Below are 25,374 nucleotides of genomic sequence, written 5' to 3' on the forward strand. Positions count from 1 at the left end.
AGGTGGAGCATATCCATTAAGCCTGAGTTCGACATGGCTGTGTTGGCCAGCAGAAATCATCTCTGGGTAAATGAGATGCCACTGAGTAAAGCAGGAGTTTATTCAGTCTGGCTGCATAGGACATATGTTGGAGGCCAGTAATCCCCTTGGCGAGGTACATTTGTGGTCCTCCCAGCTGTTGGAAGTGTCTTCTGAGGTACATCCCAAATGGGTTATTATACCCTATGATGGGACTGATGAGTGATGAGTAAAGGGGCACTATAACCCCAGTATGTCTAGATGGGAACCCTTTAGTAATCAGATGGCCTACATAGAACGATGTCCTAACTACTTTGGAGATATGATTGTCAAAGGGGTAATCACTATCAACCTTAGTCCCCAGATACCCCATTAACTCATCCGTATTAAAGTGGCTGCCACTTATGTGTTAATATGTGGGTGCTTAATATTCCACAATGGAATGACATTGAAGTTAGTGGCACTTGGCTAGAGGCTATGATGTTGACACCTTGTGTCGGTCTCTGTGAGGCCCCTTGAGGGATGTCTGTGTCAGCTGGACTATCGATCATGGCTCCCACTTCACAGTCATTGCCAAACATGGTCTGCCATAGTCCACCTGTGTTTGCCTGTACCTCTGAGAAGTATATGCCAAACAGTAGGGCTCCCAGGACTGAGTCTTCTGGGACACCAGTCATGACTGGTCAAGAGTTGGACCTGGAGACTGCTAGTTGTACCATGTGGGTTCTGTGTGTAAGCCCGTTGGCAACCCAATCTGTGATGTATCGGTGTATATACAGGCTGGTGTGTTTAGCAATAATACCTAAGTGAGGCATGGTGTCAAAAACCTTGGCGAGGTACAGATAGTATGTGTGAACCACCTCTCCTGTCATCTAACCTCTTGGTGACAGTATGTAAGACGTCAAACAAGTTCAGTAGGCATGAACTGCACTCAACCAAGCTGACCTGGGTTGGGTCACGTGTTCGGAGGTTATCAATGTCTTTGATAATGAGTGTCTTGAGGATGCAATCTGTACCATTGTAGACCAGGCTAGTCAGGCTTATGGGGTGGTAGTTATCATGGTCAGTTGTGATTCCACCTTGATAGATTGGAATAACCATTGTCACGCGCCATTGTATGGGCATGTAGCCTGTGGAGAGGCTGAGGTTGGAAAGCTTAATTCAGTGAGGGGTCAGGTTGTCTTGTACAGTTTGCAAGATGCAGTCTGGGAAAACATCTGCCTCCACTGATGCTGTGTTCTGCTGTTAGAGAGGGCCATTTCCACCTGTGTGTCTCTGATGTGTAGGATACTGTACCTTTTGGGTAGTGTTGTGGGCTCTTTAGGGGGTGAAGTATGTACTGAATGTATCTGCAAGGATGTTGGCGATATCAGTAGGGTCAGCCCATTTTGTGCTATATTTCACCGGCACAGTGCAAATCTGTGTGTTACCACTTAGATCCTTGCCATAGCCAAAGAAGGCTTTGTGGTTATCTTTCGAATCCTTGCGTATTTTCCGGCTGATGTTAGCCTTAGATGATGTAATGAGGGACCTACATATCATGCTAATATTGGTCACGGATGTCTGCCCTTCATGGGATTTGCTGTTTGTCTGGAACACTGTCCTACTTCTGTAGTATAGCCTGTTTATTACAGAGGTCCACCAGACTAGTGTCCTTGTCTAGGGGGAGTGAGTCTTGGTTTACCAGTGATGGCACGATCCATACATCCATGTAGGTGCTTCTAGATTGCATTTGTAAATCTGTCTGTATCTTGAGCAATGATTCCCCTTAGCATGGGGGCTGTGAAACCCCCCAACCCTTTCACTAGTAGTGTAAATTTAGCTGTAGGAAAGGTATACATTGTGGATTTTGTGGGTGTGGGAGATGCTTGGGTGTGGAAACAGTGAATAGTTCATGGTCAGATCTAACCAGTGACCGGTTAACCTCTGCTGTGGTGCAACTGTTGCCCATGTTGGTGATGACCACTTCTAGTATGTTTCCACCCCTCTTAGGGAGGTTACCACCTGATACAAGGCATATGAGGTGATAAATTCCAGGAAGCACTGGGCCTGGAAGTGAGTACTGGAGTAAGTTTCCCAGTTAATGGTATGGTAGTTGACATCGACCAATGCCAGGGTGTGCATTAGGACTGTCTCCAGGTAGGTGGACTGGTGGTCCTGGGTCATGGAGGGTGATCCGTAGCAGGCCACAGTTTACGTTGCAGTTGTGGCTGATGTTAACTGCACATGGATGATCTCAGAGGTATCATGCTGCCCTACTAACCTGGAGGTGTAGATATCCCTGATGAATATGGATACACCCCCTCCATGCCTGTGTTAGTCCATGTTCTGTGGCTGAAATGTGTGGTATGGATTGTAGTCTGGTAGTGCTGGTGTACTCTCAGGAGCCTTAAGACAGGTCTCAGTTACTGCACAGATGTTGACATTGTCCATCCTGAGGAGTGCTGTGAGTGCATGCATGTTGTGATCACAACCCCTGGTGTTGAGTAGCATAACCCTCATTGATTCTGCTATTGTGCTGTTTACTGAGCTGGTATTCACCTTCAAGACTCTCCTAAAAAAGACACTTTGGGGACGCCAATAGCCTTGGCCAGCATTCCAAAGCCTAAGGCTGACACATAAGCTGGTATGGTATTGTTGCATGCATGTTTCCCATCTGTGCTTGTTTCTCATGTCTCCTGTAGGTAACCTACTGGTAAGCAATAGAAAGCCTTAAACTGATACACATCTTCTAGCTTCCAAGATAGGCTTTTGGAGTGACTATCAGTGTTCTGTATGTTCTTGCTGTACTTAACTGTTTCCTGACTACATGGTGATTTCTCACTGTATATTGTGATCTGAAAGTCTGTTTATTCACATATTATGGCTGTGATGGCCTGCACTTTACAGGTTCACAGATAGCCTACTACCTATCTTCCCAAGGGCAATTAGAAGAATAGCTACAGTGTGTTGGCTTTCTCCACACCATTGATGAAGTAACTGAGCCTCTGTCAAGCATAGCCAATGAAGTAATTATAGGCAGAGTTGCTCAAAGCTGTTGAAGACTGGGGTGGTGGAAGGTGATAGGGGCACTTAGTAATCTAAAGAGGGCATGTTAACGTGACAATTCAACACCATTCAATTTCCCCAACAGGGAAATATAAGATTAATTTATCATGATTTACTCCACCACACCCTGGCTGTATGGTTCTGGGACACATGATCCCAGGGGTGTATATTCTGTTTCCCATTCACACAACAAGGTTTCCCTTGAAGTGCGTCAGTGAGGGGCTATGCCTAATGTAGTTAGGAATGTGATGTATTGTCTCACAGTACATTTGTTATATGTTGTTAATTCAAGAGTAGGTGAAGCTCAGTGGGTCTGGGGGCCTCTGCCCTTTGCTTAGCCTAGCTTACACATAGAAATCATCTAAATAGGAAATAGGCATAAGCAACGTTAATGTCAACAGTGTAATGGTTACAGCATCTGCATAGCATCTGTGCATTTGAGGTCCCAATCCGAATAAAGGCAGGGATGTTTATCATGTTCAAAAGTATACCTTAAACACAGCTTGCATATATGGGTAGTAATCATCTGTATAATAAACATTCAAAACACCCATATAAACCCATGTGTGCTGGAGAGTAAAGTCAACAGAGAATGTAATGTTATGTAAGCACATAGTGAGATGTTACTTCACTGAAATGTATATATCCTGAGTAGTTAGCAGCTGTGGCCCTGTTTGCACACACAGGTTATACGTTACAAAGTTTGTTTAACTGTATTTAACAACTGCTATAATGTCACAAACACTTTTAAACATGCTTACAACTGCTTAAATGAGCCTTATTCTGGAGTAAAAAACATTTTTAAAGCATCGCAGTGAACCATGCACACCATAGTCATCGGACTTACCACTAAGCCATCTGAGGTGTATACATGTTTCATGGTTTTTAGACTACGCCTTATACCATATGCATTCCAATGTAATGATCACAAATGGGACAGTCACTTTGTGTACATATGTACAGTACATTGTAATGTACTGTAGTTTGTGAACCAACACATTCAGGTCTACATATGCATTACTGTTACAAATGAATACAATATATATATATATATATATATATATATATATATATATATATATATATATATATATAAATATATACGTCAGTGATGTCTGCACACACACACACACACACACACACACACACACATATATATATAATACAGTTACATCAATAGCCATATATATAAACATCTATGAACATACTTCGAGACACAGAAGCACTCCAAAGGAATTGAAGTGCACACAAAACACATGCAGCTCTGGTATTACAACTATTAATATTAACCTAGTTCACCATGGAAGGGATGGTTGTTGTGTATGTGAAGATTGGGGTGGGGGAGGAATGATGGGTAATGAAATCAAGCATCAAGGAAGGCCTGGGTCAGATGTTCAGTTAGTGAACTGGAGGGGTATACATGGAGTATAGGGACAATATAAAAAGGACACAAAACAAGAACCTTTCTCATTCATAATACACCCTGTCATATCACATTGCAACACCTAATTTCACAAACATGGTGCTGCGGTAGCATTGTCGCCTCACAGCAAGACATTGTCACGTTCGATTCTCAGCTAAAGCGTCTTCTGTGTGGAGGCATGCGTGAATGGGCGTGCCTTCGTTGAAGTTTGTGCATCAGGGCTGGTAATTCGGCACAGAAAAATCCACTACCAAACATTAGCGGACCGGAGTTCCACTGTGGCGACCCCTAACCGGGATAAGCCGAAAGACACAACAACAACATGAACATTAACATGTATCAGACATATGTACACCAACTGATTGTCACATTTGTTTTCAGTAGTGAGGAATACCTATAATAAAATGTATATTCTAAACAACATAACATTTGTACATATCTCTGATGCCTTAGTGGTAAAGTCAGTGACTGTGGTGTTCATGGTCCTGGGTTCAAGGGCTGTAAAGTCATTTTGAGGGCCAGAATAACGGCTGTTGGATGCAGCTGGATTAAAGCACTCTTAAGTAGTTGTAAGCGGGTATGCACAATGGTAAGCGGTGCTGAAACATGGTAAACAGAGAAGCGCTTCACAGGTTTAACCTTTGCTTAACATCACACAGATCATGGGCAAACCTGCTTACAGCCGCTTAAATGTGCGTTATTCATACTTTCCCTACCAGTGCCTACTCTGAGAGGTAAAATAATAACACCTTCCAGGATTAGAACACGCAACCATGTACTCCATCCTCAAAGTAACCTAACACTAAGCTACCAGAAATGTACATATCCCAGTTGTGTATGCAGACAGGTTAAAACACAAAAAGGAGAAAAGTGTTGAAATAGGACAACCCGCCATGTACCCAATGAAAGGTGTATGCTGATATATATATATATATATATATATATATATATATATATATATATATATATATATATATAGAGAGAGAGAGAGAGAGAGAGAGAGAGCTACATAGAGACATGTTGATATATACTGATCTACATATATATGTAGATATATAGATAGGTTAAAAAAATCTGCACATCTATGGAGGTACAGATAAACGTATGCAATAATATATGTATATATATATATATATATATATATATATATATATATATATATACATACATACATACATGTGTGTAGACAGCATCTGAAGTGTTCATATCTGAGTATAACATGGACCATAGCAATCACACATTCCGCCCCCCCCAAACAATATGAGCATAACATATGAATAGTATATGCCAATACACTATTATTAATATGTTCTATGGACACATTCACCAACACAACTGCAATGACTGCAAATATCCATGACAGAAATACACAGACAGCTTTCATTTTGCAAAACTTTATTACATTACGATGTATTGCCAAAAGGATTCAAGGGTTAACAGTACCTGCATGCTATACAGGAAGCATTTAACAGTGCCTTAATGAATCAGCCTGCAATTACCATAGTATTAGTCCACTAAGTGATAGGTATTCACATAGGGAAAGAACACCCACACACATATAGACGTTGTATAAAAGGGGTTCCTACACACCTGCATGTGCTATGTACACCCATCAACATCTACCCCACAACCAAAATAATTACATCAATACATACTGTCATACCATAACCAATTATTCAACTACTGTACAACATCTGCTGAAACCTTAACATACCTGGACACAGACACACTAACATGGCCCTATGTGAATTAGTTGCTGTTATACAATTGAACAGCTGCTGATGTTAGAGGGTTTGTATGAACTATTTCCGTTTCAGAGGGTTGAAAGATTCGTACACCAGGAAGTGTTACCGAGTACTGATTATCAGCACATCATGATACACATTAAATTGATGAAAGCGATAGCATCCAAAACAATTACCAAGAATCCAAAACAAATTGAATGCAGTGTGCCAAAAAGTACCACCAGGAAATGGTAAAGTTCACAGTTTATTCGCGACCAACTTCCAGACTCACAAACAATAAAATAGATCTGTTTTATTGTTTGTGAGTCTGGAAGTTGGTCGTGAATAAACTGTGAACTTTACCATTTCCTGGTGGTACTTTTTGGCACACTGCATTCAATTTGTTTTGGATTCATGATACACATTAACACCAAACTAAATATGTCAGGTAAGCACACTGTAAACCCCCTAACATTATATGCATAGCCATGCAGCCTTGAACTGGTCAAACAACCTGGCCAGACTGAAACATATGCAGAAATATTAGGTACAGACAAACCCTGCACAAGTAGCAATGTTCAGAAATATAACAGCAGTACTCACATCTAGACCAAATCCTCTAGGCATTACACACAATATATTACTGTTCATCTCCATACAGCTGTTGTAATAGATTCCAAACAACACTTCCAGGCTGTCTTCCTCACAAGTAAGGCAAAGGGACAATGCCCAAGTGGAGTACTCAGTTATACTCCACTGTTGCCATGGTATTGGCTAAGGCAGTAGCAGCACAGCTGATGTGTATGTAATTAGCTACTTAGGAACACCGATTGGTTATCGGGATAGCACATGTTACTAATCTAACTATAAGAGTTTCTAGACTGTAACTATAAAAGGTTGCCTTGTTACACATTCAAACCATCTGTATCTACCTGTAGAACAGTGCAAAATAGTGAAAGACAAACTGAAAACGAGTATTATACTAGTCAATTACACCTCCAATTACTAAGAAGGTAACATGTAGTATGTCTGTGTATGTACTACCTGTTCTGTACGAATTACAGTGTAAACAATGCATATAGTGGAAATAGCTATCTTGTAGCGATGTATTGTTGAGCAGTAGTAATGCTTGTAGTATTCTATGTGTGTACTGCTGTAGGTCACAAGGCAAACTCCTCATACACCACAAGGATGATATGGGCTTCACTTCCAGTCACTGTCAGTGTCAGGATTGGTCCAACAACTATGTGCTATAACAGGGGATAGTATATGTCGATATATTGTAACAGTCGACATATATATGGTGTATAAGTAAGAGGAACATGTCAAAGGTGGGCTCAGTGTGCAAATATAGTTTGCATTGTGGGATATTGTGCCAATAACTGTGTAATGTATAGTATTTTAGACAGGTTTGTATTCCATTCTACATAGCATTTCTGTTATGTTATGTAAACAGTAGTTATGTCTATTGGCAATTACAATACTCAGTAACAGGATACATATCACTTGTATTCATCTAACAGTTTAGCAGCATGATAGGAAAGATAATTGGAAGAGCTAGGTAACTATCCATGCACATAACACATGTAATATCCACCTCTCTAGTATCATTTGCAAGCAATAACAGCTGTGCATGTGTACATGTTATGCAAATATGTAGTGACCCTTGTTACAGGGCTGGACCTGTCTTGTATCGTTTGCAAACAATAACAGCTGTGCAAGTGTACATGTTATGAAAATGTTACAGGGCTGGGCCAAATGGCTCTGTGCACACCTACATAGAGTGGATATTGAGAGTAGAGGCACACTGGTTAACTACCAGGTTTGTGTAGCCTAACCTCTCATTGCTAACCTAACAGCTGCTTGCACATACTGTATGTAAGGTAGTGCACAGTACTGGTAATGAAACAGGTTGCATATCATCTTTAACTCCAGTGTAACATATGCAGTAGGAGTGCAAGATGCAGGAGACCGCTACCCATGTGTAATAGCCACTTCATAGGTGATGGCTTACACTATCTGGTTATATCCTGATCATGTTGATAGTGGCATCAGAGTCTATTGATACATGACTCTGTTTGGAGAGTGGGCGTCTGTTCCCAACAGAACTCATGGTCCTGGTGGATATGTGAGTATATACCCAGAGAAGGAAACAGACCTGTAGACACTTGCATCATCTGTAATCAACTATCAGGATGTGATGTGCTCCTCAGAGGAGGATTGCTGCTAAAGGTAGCTACAATGTTTCCATAATAGCCAGTGTTGTCACGTCCATAACACAAATATTTAGATGTGAGCATCACTGTCTAAAACATCTTCATAAGCATTAAATAAACTAAATACAGTACTTGTAGTACTGAATGCTCATACAGGCATGTCCACTAGTCAGCTATTGATGTTTACTAATGTCAGCTTTGTGTATGTGGCCATCCTGGGGGAATGTAATCTCTATGCCATGTACACTGCCAAACCCACCTAACACCACACCCCACACATTGTTTGGGACGCAGCTACAGGGGTAAGCTGGAAGGCAGCCTAGTCTACAGCCATGACAGGACTGGACAGTCATGAGGTGTAGGTTAACACATGCATCTCATCATCACAACCAACACATACCCTTACCAGAACACAGTAAGGACACCCACACACACTACCAGAAATCACACACATTCACAGATGCTTCTAAGTATCTGGCCAAACAAGTGAACTCCCAAGCTGGAAGAGACAGACAACGAAATACACAAACTGTATGGCATAGTTTGCAAAATTGTGCCACACTTCAGAACATGTGGCTGGAAACATGCCCAACAGTACTCATTTGTGAATGCAGACTCTAGCACTATGTTATACACCAACCTATACAAGGGCATACATACTGTCAGCTGCCTGTCTGCCATGATTAGCCACATACCTGTGCACTCAGACCACATTTTGAACTATACACATGGCTCTGGCATATTCCATGTTGTTGTGCAGGACCTGTGATGCAGTAGCCTGGACTGCATGGAAACACATGTAGGAACTGTCAGGTCTTGTAGCCCATGCAGGCATGCCCCAAGGCCTGGGTAGCATTCTGCCATTGGCCAGAATGATACTGCAGTACAGGGACAAAAGGATTGAATTCCACAATTGTCTAATGTAGTGGTGCAAGCCAAATGGTATCCAGTATTTGTCTGCCTGGGATAACATGGTTGACAGGCCATGATGCTTTGCCAGACAGGGCCTGCACCTGTCACCCCTGGGAATCTGGATACTGCCTAGGGGTCATGCTTCCCCTATAGTGCCCTCATCATGCACAGTTCAAGTGAAGGTCCACTGCTGTTATAGGGACAGCCAAACAATAAACTGCGGGTCATGCTACACAATGATACATGTCAGAAACACTATATGAACACGCATATGTCAATCTCTAACATGGAGAACATATCTGTGCAGTGGCTGAGACATGTTTCAATGCTGTGGAGAGCACACCTGCATGACCATGTTATAACACATACCTCACCTCTTGACTATTATCCTTTATTGGAAGACATGGGCCACAGGTGTGTCCATATTCCTGATGTACACCCCAACACTAGATGCACTTGCATAACTTCAGATGCATTATGCTGAGCAACTATTTTTGTGCAAAAGTGGAATTCAAAATACATCTTGCAACAGATCACCCACCATGCCATGGATTTCCCAACTGTCATAATGTGCTGTGATGGGGAAGATTAGGTCTGAGACAGAAAACTATAATAATGGCTACTCTCAACTATTCCATTATGAACTGGGAAGACTCCTCATGCACCAACACCTGTGCTCAGTGCATGTTGGATTCCATCAACCACAATGACCTGGATCAGAGTAGTCACACAAACAGGGCTAACAGTATGCTACACATAGTCAATCTCCAATGCCAATGTTATGCTTCCTAAGAGCAAAGTGGTGACTGTCATGCACCCATGCAGATGGACAATGCATGTGCAAATGCTGAATCCTACACAAATTAACCTTATCCAGTCACATACGTGCAGTGATTGTGCCATTGAAACAGAACCAAGATTCAACCAAACACAAACAAGAAGGCAAACTGGTGGAACCATGCTTTAAACTGTACCACAGTAGGTAGATACTGTTGCAAGAGTGAACACACATGAGTGTAGGTGATCCCTGGTCAGCCACAGTAAGATGCAAATACACCATATAAAACCACACAAAGCTACTGTGAAACTAATCAGCCATAAATTATAAGGCCAACCACATAGCATTCTATAGCTGTGTCATTAATCGTAATGGCAACAACAAGACCTGCCGTGTTGCAAGCACTGTGGCATGGGAAGTACTGCACTTACAGAAATAGCACCTGTTCATCCAGATATAGTCTTGGAGAACCTAAACCCACTCCCACCTTCCCCCAACAGGTACACATAGTTATATATACATGCACACTACAGGGCCCCTGAAATAACAACTATGCAGGTACAAGCTGCACTCTCTAAATCCATACATACAGCTTTCATGGGACCTGCCAACATCCAAGGGTGTATCCTACACAAATGTAAGAACAATCAGCTATCCACATACACATCACGTTCAATCATAGCTCCATGTCAGGCTGTGTACACACTGAATGGTGCACAGCAACAGTTATCCCACAAAGGGGGAGACACCATTGATAATGGGAAACAGTGTACTACTACCCTGCTGAGTCTGGTCTGTAAGGCCATGAATCGTGATCAACATATCTGATGTACTCGGTACAGATGTAGATGACAGCAGGGTTGACTCACACTGCATATCATGACCTTGTCAGGTCGTAGGACACCATCACCCATACTGTGTTTCAGTTACACCCAGTAAACTAGGTGTATATTCCCATGTCACAGGAGTGGTTGGTAGCTGGACTGCTGGCAGAACCAACACTACAGAAGGTGCCTGACTAATACATGCACATCAAACCAGTGCTAGCCACAGTAATACAGGGTTCATTCCTGGTACTCCCCCTCTTTTTTATCTATACCACACAGACTAACAGAGAAGGCATCTGTCTATTGATGTTTGCAAACGACTATGAACTAGGAGCAATAGTTGACTCACTGTGTGCTGTGATCAACATATAGAAGGGCCTTTGTGTGTCAGATGTGTGGTGTGTGATGTATGGCCACAATCTGACAGCTAAGTATTGCATTCTCATCCCCTATGTTAAAAACCCTGTACCCATGAACTACCACCTAGACAGCGGTCAACGTAATGGCAACTGTGTGTGTATGGGATGCAGCTGGACAGTAGTCTTTCCTTTGATAGTTACTTCACCACACCAGTCAGGTAGTCATATGTGGCACCCCTAATCATGCCAGGGTGCCATCCATGAATATAGAGATAATTGTTCAGCCATACTCAACACTCATGTGACCCATAATTGATCCCATATTTTCTTTAAGGGTTAGCGCCCATGTGTAGATGGCCTATACTGCCCTTCCGAATCCCTAGCTCCACTATGTAGCATGTAGACTACCCTGAATAAAGCCATGTCTGACCCAGAGATGTTGGACATGCTACACATAACACATCCTGATTCCAAATAAACACATACTTCATGGACATCCACCTTTCTAGTACAAGGATCACAACATGCCTGACAGATCTCTGTCCCATACACTTAACATACTCTTGCCATACTATGCATCCCTGTGCAGCAAAGCTGCACATTGCCCCTCTCTGTGACATGGTGTGATGACCGCATGCCAAATATATCAATAACCCTGTGGATAAGTTCTGTGGCACTGCGTGAACTGGCCACTGAATCTTACCTGTCTGTTGCCTACAGCTAGGTAAACTGTCTGCATAGGCTCATAAATGACCCAGGGCATGTAGCCTACTAGTTAACTATGACCATACATGCTATAGTTGATATCCAACCCTGCAAATACCATCAGGCTAGCTATTGTCCCATGTGTTACACATATGCAACACAGGCAATACATGGCAGGATGTTACACAGCTGTACAGTGCTATATCGATGTATATGTCAAAACACATACATGTAAAACATTCTGTGAGCAAGTCTGCAGGTTCACAGGTCACGTCCATAAAGGCTATGTATGACTATATAAGTGACATATACACAGCATTAAGGTCGATTGCATTAATGTGAACACATCCAAGCATGTGCTGATAGGTAAAGACACCAGTACAGGCAAGCAGACATGCCCACGTCAAGACAACATCCACATGGAGTATGAGCAATGTCATCACATGACACACACATATATTGTGATAACATCACATCACCAGTACGTGTCAAATGTGTGTGACTTAAACATGTCAGTGGTGTTAGCGTCACGTAGATTTGCAAAGACTTATTTGTAATCTTAATAAATGTGATACACATGTATGTTCAGCTGTACTTCTGTACTTCTCTGTGAGTTACTGTGACCTGTCTCCATCATTATGTCTTCCAGGTATGTAGCGTAGCAGGCTGCCAGTGTACACCCACTTGGAGGATGAGGTCCTCTTCCCGAACCTCCTCGACAACCATTCACCACTCTTCAGCCATGTGCCACAGGATGCCCAGCAGTGGGATGCCCTTTGGGAAGAACTCTGTAGGAGGGTAAATGATTTTGGCAGTCACAATCGCACCTATCAGCAGGTGCACCGACACTGCACTGACCTCATAAGACAGGAGAAACAGTGTGCTAATGTAATCACCAGGAGAACAAGGTGCAACAGGTGGGGGGCCACTCATTCAGCCCCCACTCACATGTACCGAGGAGCTATTGGCCAACCTGGAGACACCTGCAGTCCTCCATTCATAAGCTTTAGCTGGTATTGTGGAGGTGGGTGTCTCTCAACCACTGAGCCTGGAGTTGCCAGGTAAGTCAGTACTGCACATATAACACAACTATATTTCACATAGTTATATGTGTCACTGTACAATATGTAATGTAACATCATATGCAAGGCATGTATGCACACATGCCACATACTATAGTCTGCTACTCTATGTATGCACAGATGTGCATACTACATAGTATAGTGTATTGTACTGGCTTGTGTGCTAACATGGAAATTGCACCCTGTAGCTATCTCACAGGTTTGGATAATGATCTTACTGCTGTCACACTCCTGTTTAGGTACCTCTGGTGTTTTGCAGTGACAGCAGTCTATGTCAGGTGAGATTGTTATTATTTACCAGACTTGATAATGCACAGATCATATTAATTGCATGCTATCTGCCATAACACACGTACACATAATGTATGGTGGTCCTGTTAATAGACACTGGTCACACCTGCAATGCATTACAGTGGTTACCCATGTGAAACAACTAATGGCTAAATGAAACACCTAAACTAAACCTTCCAAACTGTCATTGCCAGATGTGTGGACAACTATGAATACAATGGTGGAGATGTGTTTCATTGTAAGGACAGGTACTACATATCCGCATTACATGTGTTGAGAATATAAACAGTACTGTACAGAGAACATATGTGTGCACAGACTCTAAATGTGTTGGAGTTGTAGTATGACCGGCCCACAGGATACACCCTTATGGATTATACCCTTGCTATGAATGTCACACAATGTCATGTGCTATCTGATATGTCCATGACATGTAGTGGGCTGACTGCAACACTGTTCACCTATCCTGCAAAACATGTTGTCTCACATCCCATACATACCACCCTTTGTCTGCATAACCCTGTCCTCAGTGGAGCATATGGCATCTATGGGTGTATGTCATATGGGATAACACTGACATGTGAAATAGATGGCCATCACAACCATTGGACAAAACATGTGTACACATGGCCATGGATGATGGCCAGAGACATGAAGCAACACACACAGTAGAAGTGATGAACATGTGTGTGTACCCCCTGTTGTACAATGGCTCAGCACAATACAGCTATGGCCTTTGTGTAATGGTGATATTGCAGATGTGAAACACTAAACATCATACATGCCTGTGCACAGCTTGTGTAGGAATAACATGAAACCACCACATAACATGTCTTGAATGTCTTGAGTGTGTCACGACATGAAAGCATTCACCTATAAAGTATCCAAATACATACATGTGTTGCACAACATACACATACAAACACATCAGGCCACAGATACAGTACATTCACTTTGCTGGTGTCAGACATCACTGTCATGCCTGCTCTTCATGTGTGTGAGGTACACAGATGGCATGTGGGACATAGAGTACTGCTAAGTTAGCCATCTGTGGGCATAGTTGCCAGGCATCAGTAATATGGTTGCAGATATGCAGGGGTGTCATCCGTATACCCTTATGTGACCTGTGTCACACATTCCACATTAGGGTTTAGTGTGTATACACCTCAGTGACGTGGGGCACATTCCACATTAGATATGTATTGTATGTGAACACAGTCATGGCTATGAACTGTTTCAGTAACTCGCACTGTATAGCAATAGTGAAGCCACATGATGCCCTGCAATGGCTATGCACATTAGCTCAATGTGCAGTATGTTACTGCATATTTGTAGGGCAGACAGACAACATTGCGTCATCTGAAGGCCCATGTTAGTATAACACGTCCCTGCATTGGGACACCATTACAGTACTGTCGATTGGAAAGGACACCATTGTGCTACATATGTAGGCATGTCATTCAACACATCAGCAGAAGACATATCATACTACATGTTATTGGCAAGATCATACACCACACATCAGGCCGGTGTACTGTAAACCTGTGCTGGTGTGTGGCACCATTGCAAAGTAAGGACATCAATATCAAAGATGTGTGTACAGCCACATGCACAATGTCTGTAGACTCAGCTCAGGGGTAGGTGGAATAATGTTGAACAGACATGTACTGCTTTGGGGGAGATATGCAAGCTAGGGCTCAGGCAAACATATTATTCAGTCGACATACCCTTCTGCTCATGTCCTCACATATAGGGGAGGTGGCCAACACAAAGCATTAGTGGCAGATGTACAAAGGTCAGCGATGGTCTGTTAACATGTGTTGTATGTTGCACACACCATGGCAGTGTGGTGCAACGGTGCAAATTGCATGCATTGTGTTGCAGATGTGGGGCATAAGCTACTAACACAAATGATGCAATACAGGTATGTATACTAACCACCACTATAATTGTGTAAGGTGCATGCCATCTGCTATAACACATGCATGCTGTTTTGGTCAACTTAGGGATGTATGATAAATGCCACTATAATTGTCTAAGCTGAATGCCATCTGCCATATCACCTGCATGTTGCATGCAGTTGGGTGCCATAGCATGTGTCTGTGTGATATAACTTGTAATGTAAGTTCTTGTCTTCCCCTCACAGGTGTTGATGTAGGTGCATTGCCCTCCTGTGGTCCTCTTGATGTTAGTGTCCCCACAGACTCTAGCAGTGATGATGATAGTATGATTGAGGCACAGGCAGGGTTCTCAGGGGCTGAATCTGTGCAATTTATTGCCATTCCACCTGTATCTCCCTCATCCTCACACACAGTTTCCCTGCCTACACATACCCCATCACCACTGGCCATAGAGGAAGGACAGTTGGTGGGTGGTAGCATGGAACAGGGAAGTGTGGAGATTATGGAAGGTGTGCCTGCACACCATGATCCAAGTCAACTGACTGGTGATGTCCCACACAGGTATGTGCCTAGTGCTGCTCTTAGGAGGACCACTGGCCAACATGCCCCTGCAAGACAAAACACATCAGCTGGAGTCACCAGACGCATGTTTCAGGCTGTAATGGAGGTACAGGCACATCCTAAATGGCACAGCAGAGAAGGTCTGAGGCTTCAGAGGGCTGCTGTCCATTCATTAACTGACAACAGCTAGGCAATTGCAAATGCTCACCATCATCTTGCAGATGTTTTGGAAAGACAGTTGGGTGACATGGTGGGAGTCCTTGACCATGGCATGTCAATCTTCGATCATGGAATGTCTGTGCTTGAACTTCTGGTGGGAGTGAGGAACCGGGCAAGTGGACGTATTTCATCTACATCACCTGTTGAAGGTCTACGTGAACATGCTACTGCACATGCCTGCTCCCATAGTAGTGGTAGCAGCAGGACCTGTGCAGCTGATGCTGTGCAGTCCACACCAGGACACAGCAGGCCACATGCACGTGGTCCTAGATGGTCCCAATGGGGATACAATTCCAGTGGACCTGTGTCATCAGACAGTACTCAAACTGGACCTCTGCCTGGTAGTGCCCATGCAGCCACTGGCAGGAGCAGGACACGTGGCCATGGCTGGACACCATGAACTGTGAAACCTGCCTTGTACAGTCTGCAGCTGTCAATAATACCCCTGTGTAGGCCAGCCACATGCCAGACTTGTGTGCATGCATACACACACACACATAAGAAACAAATGTAGGGCACCTCAACACACACACGCATAACATCCACACATGGCCAATGATATCACAGGCCCTAACACACACACATGATGTCATCCAATGGTGCAGCCTAGGCCTCTGGCAAACATTATCACCCTGTGCATATGATGTTGCCTGTTCCACATCCCTGTCATCCACACCATCGGTGCAGGGACATGCTCATATGGTCAGATGCACAGGGTGAACATACTAGATAGACAGCTGTAGATTAATATTGTTGTGTAGTGTTGACAGACAGCAGACATACCATGTATTACAGTTTTATAATGCATTTTCTATGTTTGATAGTATGTATCATGTGTAACAACACTAATAGCATGTTGATCTTGATGTTCTGTCTTCCTCTTTCAGGTGTAGTTGCATGTGCCGGGGGATGTCAGTGTTTGCAGTTAGTGTCCCATATGTACATGTTGACTACTCACAGGTCTGTATGACAATACCTGCATGCACTTTGCAGCTTCCACATCACAGTTATAATCTCCCAAGTTTCAATTATGTTTATTGTTCTAATGATCCAAGAGCTTGATTGCTGTGTAGTAAGCTACTGTGTTCAGAGCCGTCACATCCAAAGTGGGTGACATCACAGGTATGGTTACCTGGAGTGGGGAGGAGGTAAAAGAGTGGTATAACGGATGACAAGGGTACAAGCCAGGGGAAATAGTGGCTTCTCATTGGGAAGCAGTAATACCCACTGCCATGACAGCATGCAAACACAGACGCACCCACACACTCAGGGATTCACAGACACAGTAACACACATTCTGACACAAACACACAGTTACCAGTGTTCGGATGAGAACCCCTGCATATGTGCAAATCATCATTCTAGTGCTACGCAATTACAAGATGCCCCACAGAGATTACACATGTACAGGTAGTCAAAATGGCCTAAGATCGAGGACATCGACAGGGATACTACAGTGTAGTGAGTGTATGTGGGGAGGGGGGGTTCATCAGTAGGCTATGTGACAACAAGTTGCACCCTAGGGAGTACATGTTAACAGGTGGTTAGAATGCCCATCTAAGATTGATTATATAAACAGGGAAACTAGATTGCATGGAGTGGATGTGGGGAAGGGGCATTAACATTTCACAATGGTAAAATACCGCCTCACTGCAGCGACTGGACAGCTATACACATGGGCAGCCATACACACACACACACACACACACACACACACACACACACACACTGTGGCATTCACAAAGATATACACCTATGTCACACACATACAAACACTTGATGTGTGAGGTTCAACCACCTGCCTATGCCTTTCTTTCTACACTTCACTCTGTACTGATGTTAACAACAGTGTTCTAGAGAGTGAAAACCTGTGGGATGTATTCCTAACCATACTTGACATATATGGACACACATTCCCACACATGCTAGTACTGTGAATCAAACATCTGCCTATCTCATCATAGGTATTACAGAAGTACAGCACTATCGCATTCGCTATAAAACTTACTGACTCTTTACTTTGCCAACTGTGCTGATATAGGCACAATATATGCACACAGGAGGTATTACTGTTGCAGGTATCAAGAGGTTTGCCTTCAGTGTCACCCTAACTGCATTCTACATTGTCTGTCTTCCACTTCAAATAACAAAATCAGACCTTAGCGGTTACACAGGTTATTGCAGGAATGATTGTAACACAGCAGTGAGCTGTCCTCAGTAATCATTCATCTGCAAAGTAGCCCCACCACTTAATAGTCATGTCCAAACATCTGTCCATACCTCATGTAGAGCTTAATGTACTTTGAGCATATCACCTTATACAGTTGGCAATGTTGAGGCTGTATTGCAACAGTATGATGTACTAAGACAACAGTCACCTTCAAACATTAGACACTGCACACACATGGAATCTAAACAAACATCAATGCATGTACACATATGCGGTCTACATCAGTACGTGCACTAGCAGGTCAAGTGGATACATTCCACACCTTCCCCACACCATGTGTGAAACATAGCTGAGCATTACACAATAATGGATGCTGTATTCATGTACTGGTAGGACACAACCACCTTCACCAAGTAGCCAAGTGCACATATATGACAACAGCACATATCAGCAAGACACACACACAGCATTATTCCATGTCATGCTCCTACAAACTGTTACTTGACAGTGCCGTGGTGAAGCCAGGGCACTGTAATGGTCAACAGTGAGCACATCATATTTGCCACACACACCTCATGTTTACTGGAAGAGTGCCAGCAATGTGCTCTGTTAGAGCTAGGCAGTACACTCATTCAAGCATGTGTGAGGTCTGTGGCTTGTAAACGTCTCACCCCAGCACGTACTGGCTATTGTGGCACTAAGGGTAATGTCCAGGCAGCACACAGCATGCATGGCTTGCAATTGTTGACATGGGGTATATGTAGGAGCTGTGGGCACACATGGCTGTACATGTCATGAACATATCACCTGTGACTACTCAGGAACATACAGAGCAGAGCTAGATTTCCCTGGTTCTGTCAATACAGGCCTTGTGTAGGTCCTATGATCCTGTTTTTTGGGTATGTTTGTAGGCATTGCATTAGATGGACATGTTTAATGACATACATGCCACATGGGTTGTTGTATGATATGATAGGTGTCATGGGTGACCAATAGAGAGGGAATATTACGTCTGTTAACATAGATATCAAACCTTATGTACTGTTAGCATGCTCTCTGCCATGTGCATGTGTGTAATGACTGTAGCCACCTGTATGTAGAAAGGATAATGAAAACTATGGTAATGTCATTTATGTTGTATGAGTGTGGGATGTACATGTCCAGGGCAGGTACAGTTAGGTCATATCCAACCATGAAGGTGTTGTTTACTGGTGTACAGCAACAATCAACTGTGTTAATGCTGACAACATCCGAGGGACCCTGGTATGTGTACAACTCAGCCGCTTACAAACAGTGGTATTATTGCATTGCATAACACATTATGCAGCTGTGTCTGTACATGGGTACTTTGCACAGTTGATGTAGGCCTAGGTACAGTCCACCAATCAAAGGTTATCTGGTGGTCTGCCATACTATGTCATACCACATATGGATGTGTGTTGGTAGTCTGGGGACAAGGTGGTGGATGCATATGAGGATACAACCTAGAATGCAGCTTTTGCCACTGTACCTGCACCTGACTCATCTGTGATGAGTTATGTCAGAGTAGTGGTCTTTACATGTGAGTAGCCTTTATGAATATGTGGACACCACCACCTGGAATGGTCCATACCAGTGTGATGGCCCACATGTCTGGATCTGAGTTATATGGTGGTAGTGCAATTGTGCACTACAGAGCCTTCAGCCAGGTATTACTCACTGCACAGATGTCAGCATTCCCCATTGTAGGTTATACATTGAACAAATGGATTACTAAAGCCACACATCTAGCACTGGTTAGCATAAGCATCCAATGCAATTGTCTTGTAGGAGTCAGGGTGTTACTTCTGTGTGTAGGACATTTGTCTTGGAATGCGACTATATGGGTAAATGCAACCTAGGTATTATCCACACTCACTTGAAACATGGATGCATGTGCTCTGTGTCGAAGGCTTGTCATTCAGTTATGACAGTCCGGAATGACAGACACTGGTTAAGCTCATAATAACAGCAGGACATTGGCTCATTGTTTTGGTCTGCCAGTTGCCAGTCATACCATGACATCATTGCGAGTGGCATTAATGTGCTTGGTAGCAAATGCCACATGTAAGGTGACGGACAGCAGCAGACATTGTGTATATAACCAATGTGAGATATACTTAGTGTAGCAGCCCTGCTAATAATGATAACTACTAACACAGCCAGGAGAGGTCATCTTGACACCTGCACCTCAGTACCATTACACAGTGTGGCTCACACATTATGCTTGCATATGGCACTGTTCCAAGTATAATGCCACTGTCCACAACCTGCTGGCCACATATGTCTTTCAGAGCAGCAAGGTGTGTGACACATGCTGTAGGTAGCATCTGCCTGTGTGTCCCAATTAACCTATTGTCTGTCACGTCCATACATGCATGATTGTGTATACTTAACATATATATGTCAGTACTTCATGTACATGTATGCAAGGGTATCACACAGCACAGACACAGATAAATTATTTATGGGCCACATACAGGTATCTGGTAATAAACCAGTATGATGTGCATATATACTGACAGGTAAGATGTACATGGCTGTAAACCTGTGTGTTTACAATAGGCATCCATTACAACATGTTATGTACATGTAAGTGTATGAGCATGCACACTGTGGCCTTCTGTGGTTAGAATCAGAGTGCAACCCAAACAGCTCTGTGCTACTAAGTGTATGAGCATACCCACTGCTACCTTGTGTAATTTGAGTCAGTGCATCCAACAAGCCCTTTGTTACTAAGTGTATGAGCATGCCCAGTATAACCCTGTGTAGTTGTAGTCATAGTGCATCCCAAACGGCCCTGTGCTACTAAGTGTATGAGCATGCCCACTGTCACCTTGTGTAATTGGAGTCAATGCATCCAAACAAGTTCTGTGACTCTATATGTATGAGCATGACCACTGTAACTCTGTATAGTGATAGTAGTTGACCATTCCACAGATGGGCATACTCCAGTACAGGTTCCTGTTGTGCTACAACTATACCTCTCAGGCCTACCTATGTACTACCTGCAGATGATGTGTCTTGTTTGTGCATACAGGTTGTAATGGACACCTAAGTTAAACACACAGGTTTAAAGCTATTTACGTTGTGACTGTCAGTATCCCTATTGTTGTCCTCAATCTTAGAAAAGCATTCTGACTGCCTTGGAATGTGTAATCTCTGTGGCGCATCTCGTAACTGTGCACTACTGTAATAGTGATCTGTAGATAGGTAGGAGTTCTGCTTCCACCACTGGCAAGTGTGTGTGTGTGTGTGTGTGTGTGTGTGTGTGTGTGTGTGTGTGTGTGTGTGTGTGTGTGTGTGTGTGTCAGCAAATGGCTGAGTTTGTGTGTGTATTTGTGTCTGCATCCTGTCATGACAGTGGGTTTTGCTGCATTCCTAAGAGATACCACCTTTTGCACTGGCCTTTATCCTTGTCAACTGCTAAACCTCTCCCCCCCTCCACACTGCAAGTAATCAGTCCTGTGATGTCACCCAGCTCAGAAGTGGAATCAGAGTAAGTGTAATTATATGTGTTTTGTGGCACATACCCCAACTGCATACCACTGTACTAGTTACCTTTACATAGGCAAGACGTGTTTGCACAATACTGGCAAGTGTGTGTGTGTTTGTCTGTGTGACTACCCTGTAGCCAGGCATACACATGTGTAATGTCTTTTAACATGCTGCACACTATGGTAGCCATTTGTGGTGACTGGTGCCTACAAAGTATTACATAGTTAGGAATGGTAAAGAATACACAGTCAACAATGACTACAGTTGGGTATGTTATTTTCCTGTGCCACTGTCGGGCAGTGACACAGAAGTGGTCGCCGGGGTGTAAGTCCATATCCATCATTCCCCCACCCAAACCCCACAATCCCTGGGGTAGATTACATTAGCCATCACTCCCCACCCCAAACTCCACGTACACAACAACAATCGCTTCTCTGGTGAACTGATTAAGATGTAAATGTTATAAAACAAGAGATGCCTCTGTTTTGTGTAAATGTCAGTTCCTTTGGAACCCTTCTGTGTCACAAAGGGTTCATAGGTTCATAGGTTCATACTAGGCTATCTGCCCTAGGGCATTTATAAACCTAGCCAGAATGTGTTTGGCTTTCACCACCCATTTTAAATTTATTTTGCTATACCTTTTTTCGAGGTTAGTATACTGTGCCTCTGTCTAACAGTGACACAGAAGTGATACCCGGGGTAAACCTACAATCTCCCATCCACTCAGCAAGATTCCTCTTGAAGAGAGTCAATGAGGTACTCTGCCTAACCTGGACTGGGATTTTATTCCAGAATGAAGGGAGCCTCTAGGTTATGAATCTGTCCCTCCAGCATGTCCTATTTATTTCAGTGCTGAGGTTCAAGTCACTCGAGCGCGTAGCTCGATGGGATTTGGATTTTCTGACGTGCAGCATGTCCATTAATTCCGGGTTGGACATGGCTTTATACATCAGGCACAGATCGCCTCTGAACAGGCGGTATGCCACTGAGTAGAGCTGGAGTTTCTTTAACCGGGCAGCATATGGCATCTGTTTGAGCCCTTTGATCCTCTTGGTGAGGTACTTTTGGGGTCTTTCCAGTTGCTGCAGGTGTCAGGTAAGGTACATCCCAAAAGGAGCATTGTACTCAATTATGGGCCTGATGAGGGATGAGTAAAGAGGCACGATGACCTCCCCTGATCTAGATGTGAATCCCTTCATGATTAGGTGGGCTATATAAAATGTTTTTCTAACCACTTTGGCCACGTGGTTGTCAAATGAGAGATTGCTATCAACTTGGGTCCCCAGGTCCCTAATTACTTCTTCTGTACTTAATGGATTACCACCTATGTGGTAATTTGTGGGCACTTTGTTTTTGCCAAAGAGGATGACTATACACTTTTTGGCATTTAGCTTGAGGCCATGGCTCTGGCAAAAGTTGTCTGTTTCTATGAGGCCCTTTTGGAGGATGCTTGTGTCGGCTGGAGAGTCGATTATGGCGCCCAGTTTGCAGTCATCTGCGAACTTGGTCAGCCACAGTCCTTCCGTGTTGGCCTGTACCTCCGAGAAATATATACCGAACAAGAGAGGTCCCAGGACTGAGCCTTGTGGGACACCACTTGTAACTGGTTTGGAGTCTGACATGGCTCCAGCAATTCTAACCATGTGGGTTCTGTCCTTGAGCCAGTTTGCAATCCATCTAGTGACATAGGGGGTTATATTTAAGCTGGTGAGCTTATCTATAATGCCAGAGTGGGGTATTGTATCGAAGGCTTTTGCGAGGTCCAGGTAGGCTGTGTGGACCACCTTCCCCTCGTCAATGGCCTTGGTGACTGTTTCAAAGAAATCAACCAGGTTTAAGAGGCAGGATTTGCCCTTAACAAAGCCAAACTGGGTAGGATCCAGTGTCTGTAGGTCCCCAATATCTTTATTTATGAGGTCCATGATGATCCTTTCCATAGCTTTGCAGACCAAGCTAGTCAGGCTTATGGGGTGATAGTTTCCAGGATCCATTGTGGCACCACCTTTATGGAGAGGGACCACTGCTGCTGTACGCCACTCTTTGGGCACATATCCTGTAGTAAGGCTGAGATTGAACAGTAGTTTTATGTTTGGGTTTAGCTCTTCTTTGAGTTCAAGTAGGACACAGCCTGGGACACCATCTGGTCCCATTGATGCTGTGTTTTTTGCTTTGGAGAGGGCGGCTCTTACCTGAGCATCTGAGATGTCAGGGGGGCAGCACTCTGCTGGGATAGATATTTGCCTTTTGGTGGGGGGGGAGGGGGATGTTTGCGCTGAACCTGTCAGCTAGGATGTTGGCAATGTCTGTGGGTTCGGTGTATTTTTTGTCATTTTGAACTAATTCTGGGCATATCTGGGAATTACCACCCAGGTTCCTAATATAACTAAAGAAAGCCTTGTGATTATCCTTAGTGTCCTGTGCAATTTTTCTCTCGAAGTTGGCCTTAGACAATTTTATGAGTGCCCATAGTTTTTTGCTAATACTGATCAGTGATGCCTTCCCTTTTTGGGATTTTGCTCTATCATTTAGTAGCTTCCTCCTTCTATTGTATAGTTTGTTTATGGCTGGGATCCACCAGACAGGATGTCTGCCTTTGGAGGATTGGGTCTTGGTTTTATTTGGGATCGCATGATCCATGCATTCCTGAAGGTGTTCATAGAATGCGTTTATAAAGGATTCTGTGGTCTGGGCCATATTTTCCACAGGCCCGGGGGCTTTGAAGGATTCCACCTCGGTTTCGAAGAGTGAGAAATTTGCTTTAGAGAAGTTTTTCACTGTGGTTAATTGTTCAGACATGTGTGTATATATATATATATATATATATATATATATATATATATATATATAGAGAGAGAGAGAGAGAGAGCGATAGCTGTGTCTGTGTATATGCATATATATATATATATATATATATATATATATATATATATATATATGTGTGTGTGTGTGTGTGTGTGTGTGTGTATGTGTGTGTGTGTGTGTGTGTGTGTGTGTGTGTGTGTGTGTGTGTGTGTGCATGTGTGTGTGTGTGTACACATCCCGTAGGTGCATATATATGTATATATATATATATATATATATATATATATATATATATATATATATATAGTTATGATAGTTGTACAGATGTACACTTGTCTTTATTGTTTCACAGAATATAGTACATTCAAGGGTACTGTACATATGTACACAAAGTGACTGTCCCATTTGTTTTCAGTACTGTGACATACCTGTAGTAAGATGTGCATTATAAAATCCATGCAACATGTATACAATCCAGATGGCTTAGTGGTAAGTCCAGTGACCTCAGTGTGCACGGACCAGGGTTCAAGACCTGCAAGCCTTGTTGATACTGTCAACTAGGACTGAATTAGGCAGTTGTAAGTGGGTGCAAATGTGTTTTCGTGACAGTAAGCAGTGGGTACAGGCAAGTAACAGACATGTACAACTCACAGTGCACTTGAAATGCCCTTCTCTGGCAATCCTGCTGATGTCACCCACCTACAAATACACCTCTGGGACTGCTGTAACTCCGTAATCTCTGTGGCGTGTGATGTAACTGTGTAATGCTATAGTGTGATAAACTAGTTTGGTACATGTTCTAACCCCAGAGAGGCCAAATGT

Source organism: Protopterus annectens, chromosome 17.part0 (genome assembly GCF_019279795.1).
Source record: "Protopterus annectens isolate FY-2018-M chromosome 17.part0, PAN1.0, whole genome shotgun sequence".
NCBI lineage: Eukaryota > Metazoa > Chordata > Ceratodontiformes > Protopteridae > Protopterus > Protopterus annectens.